Below are 21,733 nucleotides of genomic sequence, written 5' to 3'. Positions count from 1 at the left end.
GACGTATTAGGATTAGATACTCCCAAACTACCCCCAAACACATATATTAAGAGAAATTGAGATTTAGCAGCTTAAATTTATACTGTTGAACCAAAAGAACTGTGATTAGTACAATACTTCCAAATCTATATAAATGACTTTTAATGTAAGAAGAGTAACAGCTACCGAATTTCTTTAATTCTATTTTATGAAACAGGCAGTAGGATAAGCAGTTAACATGTATTGCATCATTCCTCACAACCACTAATAACTAACTTATTATGCCTTTTTTGGCAGAGAAGGAACTTTAAAATCTGTGATATAAAGTAACTTTCTCAAAATCCCACTCAATAAATACCAAAATTAATGACTGAAATTCATGCTTACTGGCTCTCAAATCCTTGAATTTGACACTATACATAATATGCTCTCAGGGTACAAAAGAAATTCCTTCATACCCTTCAGGTATGAAGGTATCAAATCATTCATGTGATTTAAAATCCATAAAATATCCAACTTCTGGATCCTGACACTGGCTTAATTCCATGTGTCCCATGGATTCATGAATGCCCATCCTTGATAAAAGTCTAGAGTCCTTTGAGAACCTGGGTTGACTAGTGTGCATAAGGTGGAAATGTGGAAATGATGCTTCCTGGACCCCATACCTCTTTGTACTTCCAGATCTTTTGGAGCTCCAACATTCAAAGTACAGAGGCTTTTACCATCTAATGATTTTACAATGTGGAGACTAAGAAAGTAAGAATAGTGCAGGGAAATTTGGATGCAAGGCTTTCTTATCCCTAACAAAACAAAAACCGGAGATAATACCTTAATTATTAGAATATTTTACACTCTAAAGGGAACTTTCAGTCCTTTGTGAGAGCAGTATCTTGACAGAATGGAAAATTCTGGCAGAATGTATTTTCTATTATGTATTTTCAACAGATTTTTTCTTCAATTTTAAAATGAACTGAATTTTTGATAACTCATTTTCCCCAAAGATCATCTTAAAAATGAACTTTTAAGATGAATAAAAAAGTTTCTTAAAAAATGACATTGAACATTCATGCCTCCTTTTCTCCCTATTTTTCTTCGTTTGAAATAGGTGCCTCGAAAGAATAAAAAATATAAAAATGTGAAAAACATAAAAATATAAACATTCAGTGTTTGTCACCTTCTGAAAGGCAACAGTCCTGGAGATAACAAAAGTAGGTATTTATCATTCTTTATCACTTTGTCTTTTTAGCAGAGAGTTTCATGCATGGTCAGGGGATGAAAGGATGAGCCTCCTTTTTTTTTTTTTTTTAATGTGGTGAATAGGAAGGAAATCAAAAAAGCCCTGAGAGCTTCCTGGGAGCAGGGTTATCAGAGAAAAAAAGCCCCAGGAGTCAGAAGCCCTGATTTCTGATTTGATTTTACTGATTAGCTGTGTGAGTATGGGTAAGTTTCTCTGCATCTTGGAGGTTTAATTCCCCCAATTGTAAAATGAACAGTTTAGAACAGATGCTTCCTAAGGTTCTCTGACTATTGCATTCTGAAGAGTAAAATGAACAAGAGAAAAATACCAGCTGGTAAAGTACATGAGGCTGTCACTGAAGAATGCTATAGCGTTTTCAACTTAGCAAAACAGGGTTTTATTGATACGGGAATGAAGCCTGGGAAAAGCTCCATCAATACAAACTGATTAAAGATATTAAAGCTAGGAGCATATAATGAACTGTACTTGTGCAGCAAAAGAGAACTAGTTACATCATGTGGCACAGAATTCTGTCTCTGGTAGGATAATAAACTTCTCTGTTTCTGCTATATAATATAGAAAAGGGGACTGAGAATTTAAGTAAATAAAGCTGGAATTAAGCAAATGCATGTCCAGAGGCAGAAGGAGATTAAAGATTCTTTTTCATCAATATTTAATTTACTAAGACATTCTTTAGTTTAAGTAAGTTTTTTATGCTGCTTGACAGCTTGGTTGACTCTACAGTGAAAGGAGCCAAAATGATTTCTAAAATAACCATGCTTACGCTACAGCATCTCATCAAGGTTTTACCAACATACTTTGTGTGACGTGGGTAAAGATATAGCCCTCTGCGCAGATCGTGAACTTAAATAATGACAAAAAAATCCTTGACTTCAAAGTCCGTGCTGTGTGTGTGACTCAGCCTGTAGTGTCACAGTTTGCCAGCACTGCAATTTTTTTTATTACAGATATTTCTTTGGGTTCAGTTTAGGAAGAGATTTAATTCAAGCTGAAGAAATCTGGAGTCCTTTCCCATCATAAAATCTAACATTGAAAATAGCCTTCAGACACAGAATTGCTAACGTCGAGACACAACATAATTATCATCTCTCCTACTCTTACTGTTGAGCCCACCTGCTTCCAAAGAAAATGAAATGATGTGATCTGACGGGGAAAACAAAGCAGAATGAATCACTTATCTTTCCAATTTTACAGGAATATCCTAATTTGTATACACTCTATATTTTCTCTTGTACAGGTTGCTGTTAGCCTACTTTGGTACCTTATATACCTGGATGAGCTGACTTAGCCCCATACGCCACCCCCCACCTTTGATCTTGAAGCTCTTTCTTCTCCTCAGGAGTATCTCATTCATTTTACACAGGGAAAGTTAAATTTAGCAAAAGGAGTCTTTCAGAGCAGAGTGCTTGCTGATCTGGGAGCCTGTCAAGGTGATTCTATGCCAACTTGGACCTGCCGGGAGTTGAAGCTTCCAATCTTGCCAAATGTTGTGCTTATTTTGTGACAAAGATGAAAGTCACAGTTGGATTTAAAAGGAGGCCATCCACTTTATTTTATTCTTGTCTCAACTCTCTAAATCTATGTCTCTATGACTGAAGGCTTTATAAATAAACAGGTGTCCACATGTCCCAGTGTGAATTAAAATTTTATGGAGTTCGAGAAGGAGTTGATTTATTTAAAAAAGAAAAGTTATTGTAATACTTTTCTTTGGTATGTAGAAATAATAATTGTTCTATAATTTGTTTCCATGTGTATATTAGTAGCCATACTTACTTAATAGCTCCATGGGATTTAGGGTAGGAGTGTTAAATAAAAGAATATGGATTTGACATATGTCTTGGGAGCTAGACAAACTCTGGTCAATGCAAGAACTCTTTATAGACTGGTAAATTTTTAGTAAGTACTAAAGAGAGGTCATCTCACATGTATATGGTTTTATCTACAAGATCTATACACTAAAATAGATAAGTAAACTCAGGTATGCTCAGCTAGAAGTGCTTTGCTATTTCTTTCTAACATACCTAAAAATATATTTTTCTCCTGCTGCTGTACAGTGAGTAAAATAAATATTCCCAACATTTATTATGAATGATACCTAATATATTAATGCACGCACACACACATACAAACATTTATGCAAAAGCACATTTTCCTCTAATTAACTAATTTCCCCAAACATCTAAGAGTTAACTATTTGAACATCAGGCAGCTAAGGTACCTGCCTTTACAACTGCACAATAATTTAAGCATTGAGAGGTGCATTCAGGGGGGTTACACTGTTTTTACTATTAAATACAGGCACTGGCAATGATGTAGTATTTACTGTAAAGTAAATTTTAAGAGTTTTGATACACATATTTCTATATATAATAATAATATTTATACAGCAGAGAAAATATCCTAACTTGAACTGTCTTAGTAGTTATACTCTTTGACACATTTCAGGACCCTTTATTAACCATATATATGTGCTCATTTCCCAGTGCGTTCTTCTCATATACAGTATGCATAAACTTATAATGTAGCTACTTCAGGAAATATGCACAAGTAGGCCTCTTTGTCATACATATCATTTATTTTGCAGGCATGCATATTCCCTAGTTGGAGATTTAGGAATTTTGCAATGGGATGATCAATTATTTAATTTAAATATATAAATTATTCAATTGCAAATACAATCACAGCAGGATGCCAAAATACTTCACAACCAGAAGCCAGAAGAAATCAACGTTCCTGTTTTTTGAAAATATCTCAATGGCTTGTCTAATACAACTTTCATTATTTTAACATCTTAATTATTTAAATGAATGAATGAATGAATCTAATGCCACTGTATTGCAATTTCACCCTATATGTACCAAGCAACTTTGCTCACAGATCTCCTAGCAGCTGGATTACATAGGATGGCCTCACTCACTTGTGTGGCACTTAGAGCTATGGGTCTGGAGTAACTGGGGTCCCAGGGCCACCATCTCTCATTCTACAGTTGGCTATCTCAGGTGTTTCACACGATGCTCACAGGATTCTAGTAGCAGCAAGGATATCTGTACCTTTCAAGCCCCTGAAAGGTGTCACATTTGCTACAGTCTCACTGGCTAAAGCAAGTCCCATATCCACGCCTGGACTCAGAGTGGGAGGGCGCTACAGTGGGCCTAGATGCAGGGACAGGAGAGAAGGGTGTGGTCTTTTTTTTGAACGATACCACAAAAATCATTCCTTAAGATGTGCATTCTTCTGAAGGGACCTTCTTTACTAAATCTCCATATTTTGAAGAAGAGAAAAATGAGCATAAGCGGTAGCTTGATTGATATAACCAAAATATAATGTAAAGAAACAATTCGTAAAGAAAAATGTCAGGGATGAGGTAAAGAAGGGCAAAGCAATGTGAGGGCTCTTAGGATGACTGGGTTCCTTGAATGTATTCATTGTATTTTATATGCTTTCTACTATAGCTGCGAAGACCAACATCTTTTTCTTACTCATACTGTCCAGATACAGTATTTTCCAAATGTGGTCCCTGGACCAACTGCAATGGTCCTGCAATGGTGCCACGTGAAATGGTTGTGAAAAATGCAGCTTCCCAAGTCCCACTCAGAATTCTGACTCAGAAAAACAGATGGTAATACTGCGATCTGTAACAAGCATCCCACATTATTCTATGAACAAGAAATATAGCTCCATAAAGCAAGAACTCTCAAAACCTAAGGTCAGCACTGAGGGTTCCTATGTACTAAGTGTTAGCTTAATAATTAAAAGGGCTAATTTTCTTTCCATGAAGAAAATCTTTCTTTCTATTCCTGGGTGAGTTAGATACCAAAAACAATTTGTATTTATTCATTTTTTTTCTTTTAAACATTACGAGGTATTTCTTTTCCTTCTAGATGCTCAGCTGTATAATGAATCCCCTCAGAGGAAAAAACTGAAATATAATTTTCACTTCAAAATCACTTTTCAACCTTAAAATTCATACTTTTACAAAATAAAAACACTTCTGAATATCCACATTGAGAAGGATTATGAAAATGAAATCAATAAATTATCACAATATCCTAATACTAAAAGCATCTGCTATTTGTAGTTTATAACTTCCAGAGTTACTTTTCACAAAGGTCAAAAGTGATGACATACTTTCAAATTCACCTCTTTTTTTTTTTCAGGAGAACTTTTCAAAAATTTGTAGCCCGCCACTTTTATATTATGGATAAAAAAAACAAATACAAGTAGGTTTTATAAGCATGATGCATGGAGCAGATAACTGTGTTGAAAATAGAAGTCAGATCTTGTGGACTTCCCAGAGAGGATTCTTTCAGCAACACATTTCAAGGCACTAAGCTAGGTATGGAAATGATCTGAGAAGTCTTCCCTCCTAAGGCTACCCATATGCTGGGGTAGATTGGATCCAGTCCTGCCTAGGAATTGGGGAACTAACTAATGAGTCCTGGGGTTTTTTCCTGCTGACAATTTTATTTCACTATAAATGTTTCAAGATATACAGTCCCCTAAACAGGTTTGAACAATTAAACATTCATTTGTTACAGAAACAGACAGTGCACCCTCACTATCATAACTTTCAAAAATAAAAGCTTTCCTGTCACCTTATTTACTTATCTAAATATGAGACTGTCAGTGTTGAGGTTTCTCAAGTTGAAATGTAGGAGTGCCTGAGCTCTCATCAGAGTGGGGAGAAGGCAAGAACAGACTGTTTTTAACATCAGGCAAGAGTGTTATCTTGGACTGTCTGCTCAGCCTGAGGTGCTTTGACACTTCTTTCTAACACACCTAAAAATACTTTTTTTCTCCTGCTACTGTAATCACAAGCATTAAGTCAACTGAAGAGGCACATAATCTATCTTCTGAATATATCAATGAGCAGTATCCTCAAAGACCTAACAACACTGCCTTTATTGAGAAAGAATAAATGATTTACAAAGAAATTAAGAAATGTTTTCCTTAAATCATATGCACAAAAAGTTGAAAACAGAAGCACTCATATCTCTTTACAAGAAAGTGCACAGAAATTATGACCACAATTTTATCTATACACATATTGAAAAAACAAAGAAAATATGTTTGACTCTTGGGAGAATCAACTATGAACATGTTAAAAAATGAAAGACTGTATTTTGAAGATATTAATCATTTACCAAAAATAAATAGCTACATAAGTCTACATTTTAAGCATCAAAAGACACATACACATTGTAAACGTTTTCATTCATTTACTTAGTCATTAAAAATGCAATTACTGAGCATTTATACCATGGAAATGCTGAGAACACAGAGCCCATATCCCTATCAAGTGGGAGAGGCACATATATTAATGTAATTAAAATACAAAGGAAAATACAGAGAGGGATGACATCAAATACCATAGCTACACAGTCTGAGGATCAAGGAGAACTTTAGAGAGAAAGGGATTTGAGCTCAGATCATTTTGCTCTCTTGTTTGAGGTTCTACCTATGTTCCTATAGCAAACCATGTTGTACACATCAGCCATAAAACTTGATGAATTGTTTTCTGTTGATCTGACTTGTAGATTTGAAAAAGGAGTTTCATAGGGAGAACGGACTATGCATTGTTAGTCTTTTTAACTTCAGCACGTGAAATGTAGGAAGCCTTCAATAAATAAATGACTGTCGAATGAATGCCTTAAATTGATACTTGCATAATATATTTGAATATTAATATTTTTAATCTCGGCAAATATACATTTATAGATACAACTATTTTATCAACTGGCGCCAAAGTTCTTCATAGGGAGGGAAGGTTGTTGAGGAAATTAAGCTCCTTTGATGTGGAAAATGAGACCCTGAGGCTGCACTGTGAAAATAAACAGCAAAATATAACTAATGGCTAAACTTCTATGCATAAAAAATGATGATGAGACATTAGGGAGTGGAAGAGTAGAGCAAGGAAAGGGAATGAAGGTAGGCAGAAGAGGTAGGCCATGTGTTAGGAGACTGAAGACTACACAGAAAGGTAACCAGGCAGAATTTCACAAGGGCAGAGTGACCAAAAATGTGTTAAATCACAAGAATGCTTAATAAGTCATTTAAAATTATTTGCATTTGTGTGATGTAAAATCCCCTCTGTTCCCTAAAACTCAGTAAATTCTATTACTAATGGAAATATCTTGTCTGATCTTTGGATAATCCAAGTACAAGTATATGAATTTCATGTATGGGCCAATGCAGAGGAGAGGAGGGAATGGCCATGAGAGATGAGACATGACTGAGTTTAGGAGCTTATCAAGAGGATTTCAAATCCTGGATGTTATTGAGGCATTGGTACAGGAACAACTATGTTACAGCAAACAGTCATAAAATCGGGCAAAGTATATGAGATAGATGCTTTCTTTATTCACTCAAAGTATAATTACTGAGCACTTTCTCTGCTAGTCACTTGGCAAATGCTGACAAGAGTGACACAAGTCTCTGATCTCACACAGAATGAAACCCACAAAAACAGTCCCTTGTCTCCCCTGGCCAATTCCCTATTTGCAGTATAGGACCCTGGAATCCAAGGAGGGCAGGTAAGTCCTGCTGAGATGAGATCAGAGTTTGGGACCACTGATGTGTCTGGAGAAGGAACTGTGCAAGAGGAAGTGCCAAAGTTTCTCATGCACCCTTGCCTAAGACCCGGCCTGCACACATGGAGGGCTGGCTTGTCAGGAAATGGTTTCTAACGGGTTGAAGATGGAATTGATTTCCTAGAGGTTAAGCAGAACTGACAGATGTTGGGGCACTGGCCTAGCACAGAGAAATTCAGGGTCATTCAGAAAGTCAAACAACGAGTAAACAGTCTTTACACAGTCTAAATTAAAGTATAGTCACTTAAAAAATTCAACAACTACTTACCACCTGCATACTCTATATGAAGTATTGTGTTAGCCTGGAGGAAAACAAAGATTAACCAGGTATCATTCCTATTGTCAAGGAATTTACAGTTCAGTGCTTGAAGTCGTATTTCACAAGAGCTGTACTGAAGTTCTTAGGAAGGGGGAGAAGGAAAGGTCTCTAAACAACGGAGAGACATCATTAATGCCTCATTAAGACTTCAGGCATTGCACACGAAAAGATGCCACCTTATGAATAAAGATGATACCAGTCTGTAAGGTCTTCTCTAAGTCTATCTTAATAAAGCCTAAAATCAGGACCCAAAGAGATCCATACTTTGGAGTCTGAGACCTACCAAATTTGAGGGGTTTGAGGAGTACCGGGATTTCTACAGACTGACCTTCACAAAGCATAAAAACAAGCCTAGCAGTTTCAAGATTATTATCTAGTAACTATACTGTCTACTAGAGAAGTCAACATTCTTCAGAGAGACAATAACAGAATCTAGAGAGTCTATAATGTATCAACCACAATAACCTACACACATTCAAAACGTGACCCATGTTCAAGACAAATAACGTTAAAGAGAAACTAACCCTGATATGGTTCGAATGTTGGATTTAGAAAACAAAATTTTAAAGAAACTAATATAAATAATGTAAATTTTGCCATAATAAATCAACAGATAGGGATTTCAACAGAAAATAAGAACCTATTAAAAGAAACCAACATTCTAAACTGAAAGAAACAAATTAAAACTCACTGGATATGCTTAACAGCATATTAGTGGTGATATAAGAAAGAGGCTGAGGATTTTAAGTAAGATTAATAATAAATTCAGTTTAGGAAACAGAAAAAAATGAGGCAAGAAATGAACAAAGTTTAAGGGACAATGTTAATAGTTAAACATACATGTAAATGAAGTTTTGGAATAAAAAAATGGAATGGAAAGAAATAGCAGACAAAATAATACCTTACAATTTACAAAATGTAATGAAAACCACTACTTCTTAGATTATAGAATTTTATCAAGTCTCAAGCTGGGTAAATATATTTAAAAAAAACAACACACTTAGACCCATCATAGTCCAACTGCAAAAAAGCAAGTCATAAAAAGAAAACCAAGAAAATAGAGAAAAGAGACATTATACATATGGAGGAAATGATGCAGATTATAACTGACTTCTCTTTAGAAACAATAGAGCGCAAAAGAAAACAGAATCCTATCTTTAAATTATGGAAAAAAAGAAAAGAGACCATCTACCTAGAATTTTATTTTAAATAAAAGTCTTTCAAAAAAAGAGGATGAAAGAAATATTCCAGATAAACAAAAACTGTGAAAATTTGTTACCAGCTGACCTGCAGTATAAAAAAAATGTTAAAAATTAGTCTTTAGACTGAAGGAAAATGATAAATAATATATCTTTCAGATATAGAGGAAGTATTAAAGAGTATTGAAATTGTAACATAAAACATTATGACTTTTTCTCCATAATCACCTTGAAAGACAACTCTGTGCTTGAACATAAATTAACATTATCAAGTGAGGTTCATAACATACATAAAAGTAGAAAATACGATAACAATATCATACATGATAGGATCAGTAAATGAAGTTATACTATTTATTGTAAGAGTATTACAATACGCAGTATTACAGAAGCAATATTGCACATACAATTACTACATATGACAAGTGAGTTGTATGAAGTGTCAGGAGTGATGTGTTAACTATGAAAAGTAAACTATTAACTCGAATAGGATTTTAAAATAAACTGTATTTTGGAATAATACAGTGAAGAGAGTTCCCACATACCCCATGCTAAGTTTTTCCTGTCATTAACATCTTATATTCCTATGGTACATTTGTCACAACTAATGAACTAACATTAGTAGATTGTTATGAACCTAATGCTATACTTTATTTGGACTGTAGTAGTTTTTTTTCCCTGCTAATGTCCTTTATCCTACCAATTTTCCCACCAATGTTCCAGGACCCTATCCAGGATACCACATTACATTTATTCATGATGTCTCCTTAGCTTCCTCTGTACTGTGACAATTTCTCAGACTTTGCTTATTTCAAATGACCTTAACAATTCTGAGAAGCACTGATCAGGAATTCTATAGGATGTTACTCAATCAGGCTTTATCTGCTGCTTTTCTCATGGTTAGACTGAGGTTATGACTTTTGAAGAGCAAGACCAAATGAGGAAAGTGCAGTCTCTCCACATCATATTAAAAGGACATGCTAGTAACATACTACTGTTGATTCTAACCTTCAAACAGTTCAAGTAATGCCTGCCAAATTTCTCTCCTGGAAAGCTTCCCCTACTTCCCCTGCTTTTCCATACTGTACTTTTTGTAAGGAATTCACTCTGTGTTGCTCACACTTAAAGGGGATGGTGAATTCAATTCTACTTTTTCGAGGGGTGCATATTTTCTTTTGAGGGATGTTATGTCTCTTCACTTATTTATCCAATGGTTTACTTATATTAGCTTGGGCTCATGGATATTTTATTTTATATTTTGGGTTACAACATAACATTGCATTATTTCGTTATTCAAATTTTTTCAGATTTATCCATTAAGCTCCTATGATCTCTTGACAAATTTCCTCTTTTTTTCTCCTGGAAATTTCACACTTTCTAGCACCATAAGATGGTCCAGGCTCATCCTGAATATTTTCTATCTTATTCCTAGTATTGGTTATTTCTCCAAGGAGGTCCCTTTTCTTTTATTGGAGACTGGTGACAGAAATCAATATTTGGGCACTGGGTGCACTCATTGCTACTGTGGAATGCTTGTTCCAGGCGCTCTCCACAGATATAGCTGAAGAATTATTTGTGTATATACTAACACACACAAACACACACAGACACACACACACACACACACACACACACACCTCTATAATTCTTTCTCTATCTACCCAACTGCATCTATATTAAGCTATACAGGGGTTTAGGTTGATGTCTCTGTCTCTAACCCGGTACTACATACGAGTTCATTCCAGCCTCTCCCCTTTGCTTTTCTGCAACTTTTCTCTCTAATGGTCCTGGCTTCTACCACTGAGCTATATCCATTTATTTGTTCCTTCCCAGTAAAATGTACAGTGGTTTCAGAGTTGTTAAACTATACCCCAGTGAGGAACAAGTTTACCAGTTAGAATATAGTGGCTATGTACAATTTCCTTTGTCTTCAGTTTTACTATTTTCACTCATTTCTGGAATTACTTCGGTCAGTGTTTCCTCCCCCGACCCTCTTTAGTGGAGGTATGGCAGATGTTTATGACACAGATTATTTTGTCTCTATCTGCATTCTGCCCTGAGATCCCTCAACCTCTGAGTTGATTTTTATTTTCAATGAAAAGCTATGGATGCCTATTGTAAGCACTAAAGCAACTCATAAGAAAATAATTTTTAACTTATAAGTAAAAACCTGATTGAGTTAATAAAATGGAATGCTAAAAATATTCTGTTGTCGAGAGAGAGAATAGGAATAGAGCAAGTGGGAAGCCAAACAGAGAAGAACAAATATAAAATACATTGCAGGATGATATATTTAAACCCAACCATACTGATAACTACATTAAATGTAGATGAACACAACACTTCAATGAAAAGAAAAGTAATGTACTGAGTGGGTGAAAAAGCAAGACCTAATTCTATTGTTTCTGAAAGAAATAGATGGTAAGCATAAAGAAAAGAACAAGTTGAAATTAAAGGGTTGGAAAAAGATCTATCATACAACTGTACACAGAAGAAAGACGTTTTCTCTGTATTAACATCAGATAAGTTAGATAACTTGTTAACCCAAGCCAAAGAATATTGTAAGAAAGAAAGAGGGGCATTTAATAATGATTAAAGGGGTAGTTCATCAGGAACACACAATAACACTAAACACGTATGACTCAGTAACAGAGTTTTAACATTTATGAAGAAATGTTGTCAGAATAAAAGTGAGAAATGAGAAATCTAAAACCAGAGATAAAGATTTTTAACAGCCCCTCTCAATAGCTGATAAAAATAGTTGACAAAAAAAATCAGAAAGTATGTAAACAATATTCTCAGATTGGATCTTCCAAAGCAAACTCTGAGCAGGAGTTTGGGGTGCAAGACAGCATTTGGAATCAACAGCAGTGCAAGGAAGAAGGAAACAGAATTGGGTAAGAATAGAAGCCAGGCTGTGACACAGGTCTGAGAGATTCTAAACCTAACCAGGGTGAGGAGCCCTGGAGAAAATATTTCCTGTCAGAATTGCCCACATCAGGCTGAACCAGCAGTGCCTTCATCCCTGCACCTTACTTAGCTACTGCATGGGAGCTTCCCCAGGAAAAATGTGACCTCAAGTAAGGTGACTCTTGCCGTTGAGACAGAACTTGAAGGAGCTGACACGGAAGCATTTTCTGGTGATTACACTTCTGGCAAGTTCCTCCTTGAAAGGGAACCTGGACAGCCCATTTCCATGTCTACCACAGACACCACCAACACCACCAATGAATTTGACCTAATTAGCAATTATAGAATGTCACACCTATCACTAGCAGAAAAACATATTATTTTCAATTGCCCATAAAAAGTATAAAACAAGTAGTAAAATGATAGATTTAAACCCAGTCATTTCAACAATTACAAGATAGACCATATGGTGTACCATAGAATGTCTCAATAAATTTCAAAAGTTTAAAATCTTATAAAATATGTTCCCTGACTAAAATTAAATTACATATTAAGAACAAAAAGATATCTATAAAATACACTACTACTTGGAAATTAAACACTTCTAAATCATCATGGGTGAAAGAAAATTGTGCAATGAAAGTTAGAAATGTATCAGACTGAATGGTAATGAAAGTGGAGCATATTTGTGGCATGCAGCTAATGCTGTGTATAGTGGGAAATTTATAATTTTGGGAAATTTATAATTTAATTGTTTATATTCAAAAACAAGAAAGATGACATCATTAATTTAAATGGATAATTAGGAAATTCTAAAGAAGAGCAAAAACCAAAAAATAGCAAATATGAAGAAAATAAAATAGGAGCATAATACAATAAAATAGAAAATAAACAAATACTGGTTCACTGAAAAAAAGTGTAGACTTGATAAACAAAAAGAAGATATAATTAAGGAAAAAAAGAGAAAATACAAATGACCATTATTACAAACAGAAATAAGTATTACTAAAATATTACTAAATCAAAGGGAAATAGGGGAATATTATTAATTACTTGATGACAAAACATTAAGAGGAGAAACAATTAGAAGAATATTAAAACTTAAATACTTGGGAAGCTAAAAAAATCTTGGAGAGAATTGAACTTTGTGTTTAAGAACTCAAACAATTACATTTATACATTAAATGACAGGGTCACTTCAGCCATCATCTAGACGATATTGATACAGATATATTTTAGAGTGTGAGTCAGACTATGAAGGAATTTTTATATTTGAATTTTTTTAACTTAATTAAGCAAGAGCATTTTCTCATTCTAAAACTTGAAAACATGAATTTTTAGTACTGACTAATACAAAATTCAAACACACTCCTATTATGGTTATTTTATTTGTTTTTGTGCTTTTGCAGTTATAGAATGCTTTTATAGCAAATCAAATTCATTTCCTCTGAATAATTTTCTAAAGATGAATCCTGAGTTAAAGGTGAGACTGTATTTCATATTATTATAACCAGTCCAAATTTCTCTCAAAAGTACTTATATAAATTTAAACTTTATTAACACAGTACACAAGTAATTTTTTCTATATACTTTGCTAATAGCAGATATTCTCCCTTAAGAAATAATATATGTCAATTATAGAGGTGAACAATATCTTTGCTTGTATTGGAATTTGTTAATTATTTATAATAATTCATAATTGCATGTTACCTTTTATTTCTTGTTTTGTTAATTGCTGTTTGCATGAATCAGATGGTCTTAATTGTGCACCAGCCCAAGAAGCAGGACATTCATATACTCAGAACTCTTTGTTCAATACCTTGTTATAAAAGCACCAAAATTCATTGATATTAGTACCAAAGATGTTGAGTATGGCTCTACTATACCAATGGTCAATGGAGTTGTTGTCCACATTATTTTTGTTAAAGGTATTTAGTTAACAAGGTCCTTATGTGGTCTTAAAGATTGCAATAAGCACAAAATTGATATTGTGCTCAAACTGAAATCTGCCTTGCAAACATGCCTCAGCTTTCATGGGTAAGCTCCATTTTTTTTTTTTTTAATCACAAGATAGGTAAGAACTCTTGGAGGGATGGCATCAAGTCAAATTTCCAGAATTTTGTGCTAGCAGACCAGCTGGAATACAGAAAGCAGTTAAAACCACCCCTAAGTAATTACCTGAGGAACACACAAGTTAACTTCATATTTTAATTTATAGCTCTCTGTCGCTAGGATTAGTATATAAGTACTCCCCCATTTCTTAGAGTCCAGACACGTCAGTTATAGAATATCTTTTGGTTCATAAGAGAAGGCAATATTATTTCAGCTATTTGGTGGCTAAGGATAAAACAATGGCTACTTGTGTTTTGCAACTCTTGTGAATATGACATGAGGTACAACTGAAACCAAATGCCAAAAGGCTGTAAGAAGAGTGTCTCAAAGCATTTTGCAATGTCAAGTCAAACTGTGAAGCATTCCTTCCCAGTTTGTTGGCATCACAACATTACAATAGCATAGGGTCCCTCCGGTCTTTTATCCGTTCGAACTTCAAGGATTTGATTAAGCTATATTATTGTTATCGAAGACTAACTCATGTTGGGTCTGGACTAAGATTATATAGAAGCAATACAGCCCTTAATCCTTCGTTTTATTTTGTGGACAGTCATGAAATGCTTCTCTATTACCAACTGAAAAGGCTGATTCAATTTCCTAAAGTAACGAGGAAAAATGGAAGGTATAGTGTAAAGTTGGATACAGATAATAATACCCTCTAACTTTGCAGGGACATTTGATTGCCCAAGGAGGGCTTATATGCCAAAGGTCACACAATTTTGAGAAATCAGAAAGAAAGCAGTTTGGGATTAACAGATACAAACTACTATATACAAAATGGATAAATAACAAGGTCCTACTGTACAGCACAGGGAAGCTTATTTAGTAGCTTACAATAACCTATAATGAAAAAGAATATATATGTATATATAACTGAATCACCATGCTGTACACCAGAAACTAACATAACACTGTAAATCAAATATACTTCAACAACAACAACAACAAAGAAAGTGAAAAGGCCTCATTGCCCAAACTTCTCCTCCAGACCACTTTGGGACATATTCTAGAAAGTGCACCATTTTTTTGGTTTGAGGATAATGATGTAAAATGGTGCCAATTTAGGTGAGATTCCTGAATATAAATGAATTAAATACACTGGTGGTACATTTTTCATGGTCAAATGAAGCTAGAAAAAAATAAGCCTTAAAGTTTACTATAGCATTATTAATGGCCTATAAGTAAGGCCTTCTATATCCCATCATTTTATATCTGTGAGAAAAATGTGATGATTATCTTTTTCATGCCTTATGGCATTGAATAACTGAGGTGGCAGCACCTTACCCAAGGACATTCAATAACACACGATGCTTTTTCCTATAATAAGCTATAAGAGATAGGAAAAAATCTACTCTTAATCAATCATAATCTCAGCAGAACGGGGTGTCATGGGAAGCCCTTCCACTGCCCCTGCTTTTCTAACAAGATACACTCATAAAAAAAAATGTAAAATTATACAACTTGAAAGAGATATGCCAAATAATGAGAGCAATGCTTAGAGCTTTGAATCACAAAGTCATGATTTTATATTTCACAATTCCCTGCAAGAATTCAGAGGCAATACATGTTTTCTCCTTTACTCTTGAGAGCTCAGTTGTGGTTAAGGATTCGGAGAGAAGCCTATTTCCACAGCCCCTGGAAGGCTCACCCAGGGGAGACAGTACAGGGTGCTCCGCTTAAAAAGGCGAGCAGGTTGTGTACCCAAGGCTTCCTGTCAACAAAATGAAAAGCGCTACGTTATTTCTGCCCTCCCCTCAATTAGGTGAGCAGTTTATCGAGCATATTGATTAAACCATCTTCCATCTTCTTCTCTGGGTTTTCTGTACATAGCAAGTGCCAACAGAATCTTTATGTTGAAACTTCAGATGTTAAAGTTGATAGCTGAAGGGAGAGTTCATTTTGTCCAATAATGCAGAGCAATTCAATTTTGGATTTACATTGCCGGGATCTCTTTAATGTTTCTCTGTATTTATGCCATTAGTGTAAGCTTTTAGAAATATTGCTACGTATAGATTCTTAGTCTTTTTTAATTTGGATATGTCCACAATTTGATTTTAAGCAAATTAAAGGCAGGGAGAACACTTTTTATTCTTTGATATCACACTATAAAATTTCTCATATTTTAATGACAAAATGTGATAAATTAAAGTATTAATTAAGTCTTATTTTTAGGTCATTATATGTCAAAGGTCACACACACACACACATACACATACACCCCCCACATATTTTCTATGTAGAGAACATATGTTTAAGAAAAAGTAAGAATGATCTATTAAATCAGATAGTAAAATAAAAATTAGGTTTTAATTTTTTTCCTGAAAAAAACATCTGGACTTAGAAATTTTACTTAACTCTGGCTATAATTTATTATCAGCGAGAAAAGAACAATGCAGGTATCTATTTATGGGAAATGTATCTCTAAGGGAAGAAAAATTTTAAGGGGAAAGTGTAAATATAAAAGAAAAGATAAAAATTATTTGAGAAAGACTTTCAAGACAAAGCCTTACACAGAAAGGAAATGCAGTTTTATTTTACATTTTACTGAGTTAACAGCAATTACTTTTCTTAATCTATCTGGTTCAGTTCAACGACTATATATTGAGTAACTTCCTTTTTTTGGATACTTTATTAGAAAATGGAAATAGAGGAACAAACCAAATACAGGCCTGCTCTCTAACTGCTCACAGTTTATCTCCAAAGCAAATTTTAATACTATGGTCATATATCTTTGACATTAAGTTACTAATTTTGACTCTTTTGTACTTTTTTATTTACTTGTATCAAATACTTAATTTTAGGAGCATTTTTAGATTCACAGCAAAATTAAGGGGATGGTACAGAGATCTATATATTCCCTGCCCTCATGCATGTGCAGCCTCCCCCATTATCAATGTTCCCCACTAGAGTGGTCCATTCGCTACAAGTGATGAACCTACACTGGCACATCATAACCACCTGAAGGTTCATACTCTACATGAGGGTTCCCTGTCGCTGTTGTAGATTTTATGGATTTGAGCAAATGTACGATGACATATACCCATCATTATAGTATCATACAGAGTGTTTTCACCACCCTAAAAATCCTCTGTGCTCCATCTATTGATCCTTTCATCTCACTCCTCTGCACCTCTGGCAACCACTGATCTTTTTACTGTCTCCATAGTTTTGTCTTTTCCAGAACCTCATAAGTTGGAATCATATAGATGTAGCCTTTCAAATTGGCTTCTTTCCCTTGGTATTTAAGTTTCCTCCATATCATCTCGTGGCTTGATAGCTCATTTCTTTTCAGTACTGAATAATATTCCATTGTGTGAAGGTATCACAGCTTATTTATCCATTCACCTGCTGAAGCACATCTTGGTTGCTTACAAGTTTGGGCAATTATGAATAAAGCTGATGGAAGTGCAGGGCTCTGTGAGGACATACGTGTATTTTTAAATCCTTTGGTTAAGAACCAAGGAGCACATTCTCTGGATTTCGTATTTATTTGTTGTCTCAAAAATTCACAAGTAAATTTCTGAAATCTAAATTTAGGAATAAAAATTACTTGTCAGTTCTTCATTTTCTGACCTCAATGACTTGTGAATATTAAGATTTTGTTTTTGACACAACATATCCGAATATAATGAAACTGCATCTTCAACTTTGTCTCTTCCAGTGTTCATGATTGGATATGGTTACTAATTAAATAAGCCCCAAAAGTGTCAGTGGGAGGGATAAACAGAAGAGACATAGTGTTGTGCTATCCTCACTCATTTACTGCAGATAGATGATTTTAGCCATGATGGACTAATTAGCTCAAGACTTCTATTATTATTTCAAGGGCTTTGCTTTAAAGATAAAAGGAATGATAAAGCAGACAAAAATAATACCATTGTAAGTTGTCTGTAATAGACCTACAGTCATCATAGTAAGTAACAGGGTTGCTGTTCTTTTCTGAGATGGCATGATTAAAACAGAATCTTCAAAAACCAAAATTCAAAACAGATATGTAATGCAAAGAAATATAGTTTTATATGCATTCCTTTGACTTGTATTCAAAGTAAAATCAAAGGTGTTTATAATAAACAAATACCCTTACAATTTCAATAAAAAGTCTGCATAATAAAATGTTACACTGCAGCTTTGCAAAAGTGAGAATTCTTTGCTCAATAAGCATTACATGTATTTCTCAGGGATTTTGTCCTACAAAAGTTTTCAGACGTGCCCAAACTATCATATCAATGGAAAGCAAAGGGAAACGTTTGCTTTTCTCACCATCTCTTATGGATGGAATTCCTAAGTAATAAACTGCAGAAGCATAGCATTCGACTTACTAATTTTTAGGTCAAATGATCCCGCATGTGTGCCAATACATGTGGAGTCAAAACTATATAGAAGAGGATACTGTAAACCTGTATGACTTTATCCAGAGCCAAGCGGTTGAGACTCTATTTTCAGTACAAGTCCCATGTTCGACTTGAATAAGAATAGTTACAAGTAGCTGTAGAATGTACTTTCTGTGCTATCATTAATTCATGTGGTCAAAACACTGCTGAGTCGGCAAGTGAGTGCAGCCCGAAGCCTAACTTTCATAACTTTGGTAATGATCAGTGGGGTACACAAATATCTTCAAGTCACATAACTGTGGTGATCTCAGTGTGCTCAGTTCTGGTGGACTGTTGCCCACACCACTAAATCAGTGTTCACAGCACCACGCACATATGGCACAGCTGGAGTTCAGGGGGAGCCTAGGACTTTGTCAGCTTGGGGGCCAAGTCACTCTTAACCTCCATAAAAGGCATCACTTTAAAGAATAGGGTAAAGGTCACTGCAGCTCATGCCAAGTGTAAAAATGAGAACTACAGACAGGAAACACTATTCAGATGCTGTAGGGCTGTAGGCCTGGTTTATGTCTGCTCTGAGCCCTCTGCAGCTACAGGAGACCAAAGACATAGTCGCCATCCCCATTTATACTAGGTCAGCAGCCAAATGGGCCCAGACATTAAAAGCAAAGGAAATCCAGGGGCTAATCAGGAACTGCCTTTCTCAAAGGCATGACATGAAATACTGCAGTAGGACATTGTGTGATTGGAATTGTGACTGTGATATGTTGCTGCGGGTTGTAGATTGAGGGTTGAACATTATGAATGTGTGACACCGAAACAGGCTGGAGCATGATTGTATAACTACTTACCCCCAGGTCACTCATAAAATTGAGATGTACATCTCCTGAGAATACCAAGGAGCAAAAATTGTAAATAAAATAAATGTTCGGTGTGTCTGAATTAATGAGCATATATTAAGATCATATATAACTTGAGGAAATAAGAAAACAGCACAACTGAGATTTCCCTGAGTAACAGAGAGAAATAGGGGAAGTTATTTTTATTATCTAATTGGTAAAAAGTCTCCAATTTTTCTGTCAAAGTTTATAAGAGAAAAATACACGCAAGTTCCAAGGTGGGAGGAGGGGTGCGTATGTGTGGCAAATGTGGAAAATCACTCAGTAGGGGAGTACATTTCACACAAAAAAGCATGAATATAGGCGAAAGTTGAAATAAAAACCATATTTGCATGGCATGACTTTTCAGATACTTTTTCTTCATTAAGCTGAAAATTATAACCAGTTTGTTGCGTAAACTGGTATCATGGTTTCGGTGGTTTGAAGAACCAGACTTGTCCTAGCCTATCCACATCAGTGATTGCCTCTATATCCATTCATTTCTCTGGTTCTAGTACCTGACCTTCTTTCTTTCTTTGTCCCTTCTTTCCTCCCTCCCCTTCTCCCATCCTCCCTCCCTCCCTTCTTTCCTTCCTTCCTTCCTTCCTTCAGCTCTTCTTTCTCTCTCTCTCAAAACTGGCAAACAGATTTAAGAGAATTTTTTAAAGTGAAAAAGCCCGTTTGTTTTTTTTTCAGCCATTCAAAGATACGAGATTAGATCTTGAGGGGATAGGGAGGCTAGTGTGCTAAAAATATAAATGTTATATATTAAAAAAATAACTGTAGTGATTACCCTGCAGACTGGCATGAATGAGGCAAAGTCACTTTTAGCCATGCCATCAATTGATGCCAAAGCAGAAAAGCAGGTGTATGATGCATATGCCATTTTAGCAAGCTGTGTGCCTCAAAATGCTGCAGTCACACCCTGAAGCTGAGAGGGACAGATATATATTTATTAAGAATTATTCTCCAGTTCATGGACTTTGAAATATGTACATATTTTGTGAGGAAAAGGTAGCTGCAAGGACTTATAACAAGAAATCTTTAAGTCACATAAAAAATAAAAGATCTTCAATCTAAAGTGAGGTTTTAATAATTGGTCATTTTTGAAAAAATATGACATGGTAGCATAGTGTCTTCCTTCTCATGCTCATCTCTCCAAAAATTTACCACCATCAATAAATTCATTCTGGTATGTCTGAAGATTTACTTAATTTTTTTATTTGGATTTATGCCATTTGCTCGTCATATAAATTCTTGATTCTTGAAATCTATAATGAAATACATTTCATATTCTTATATAAAATATATCTCCTTTTGCTATTTATCTTTGTTTTTTTACTTAAAGAGGAGAAAACAAGACATTGTGTGTGGTACTGCATACTTATCAAACATATATACATTTAAGTATGTGTGGATGTTTGTATATCTGTGCATATGTATATAGATGTATACAATTAAGTGCTCTACTTTAATTTTAATCTTTGGAAGTGTAAGATCTTTGTACTAAAAAGAATCTTAAAAATCATTTCTACCAATCACTTTATTTCAAAAATACAGAAATTGAGGTAAGGATAAAACAAGGTGTTTGGTACAAGATCACTTGGCTAGCTAGTGGCAGAGAAAGGTATCAGAAATCAAGTTCACCATCTCCTTGATCAGGGATCTTTTCAATATGCCATATTACTTGAGTTTTCATTCAAATCAGATGCATGTGTAAAGGTTTCATTTATTAAGGACTTGTATTTCTTTTGTATTTCTTTTAGGCTATGACCGAATCATAAAATATTCTGTCAACTATATTAGTCCACTTGGGCTGAGACGAAAAAGTCATAGGTTTGATGACAAATAACAAGAATGCATTTCTTACAGTTCTGGAGGCTGGAAAGCCCAAGATCAATGTGCTGGCCAATTCAGTTCTTCGGTGAGGGTTCTCTTCCTTACTCGCAGACAGAGCCTTCACACTCTATCTTCATATGGCAAAGAGGATGCTCTGGGGGATGTCTTCTAATAAGGGCACTAATCACATCACGGGCTCCACTCTCATGAGCTCATCTAAAACTAACTATGTCTCAAAGTCCCCCTAAAGCCATCACACTGGGGGTTAGGGCTTCAACATACAAATTTCAGGGGAACATAAACATTTGGTCTATGTTATTT

The sequence above is a fragment of the Vicugna pacos genome, chromosome 1, assembly GCF_048564905.1.
Source record: "Vicugna pacos chromosome 1, VicPac4, whole genome shotgun sequence".
Taxonomy (NCBI): Eukaryota; Metazoa; Chordata; class Mammalia; order Artiodactyla; family Camelidae; genus Vicugna; species Vicugna pacos.
The sequence above is the reverse complement of the archived record's forward strand: the minus strand, read 5'-3'. Positions refer to the sequence as shown.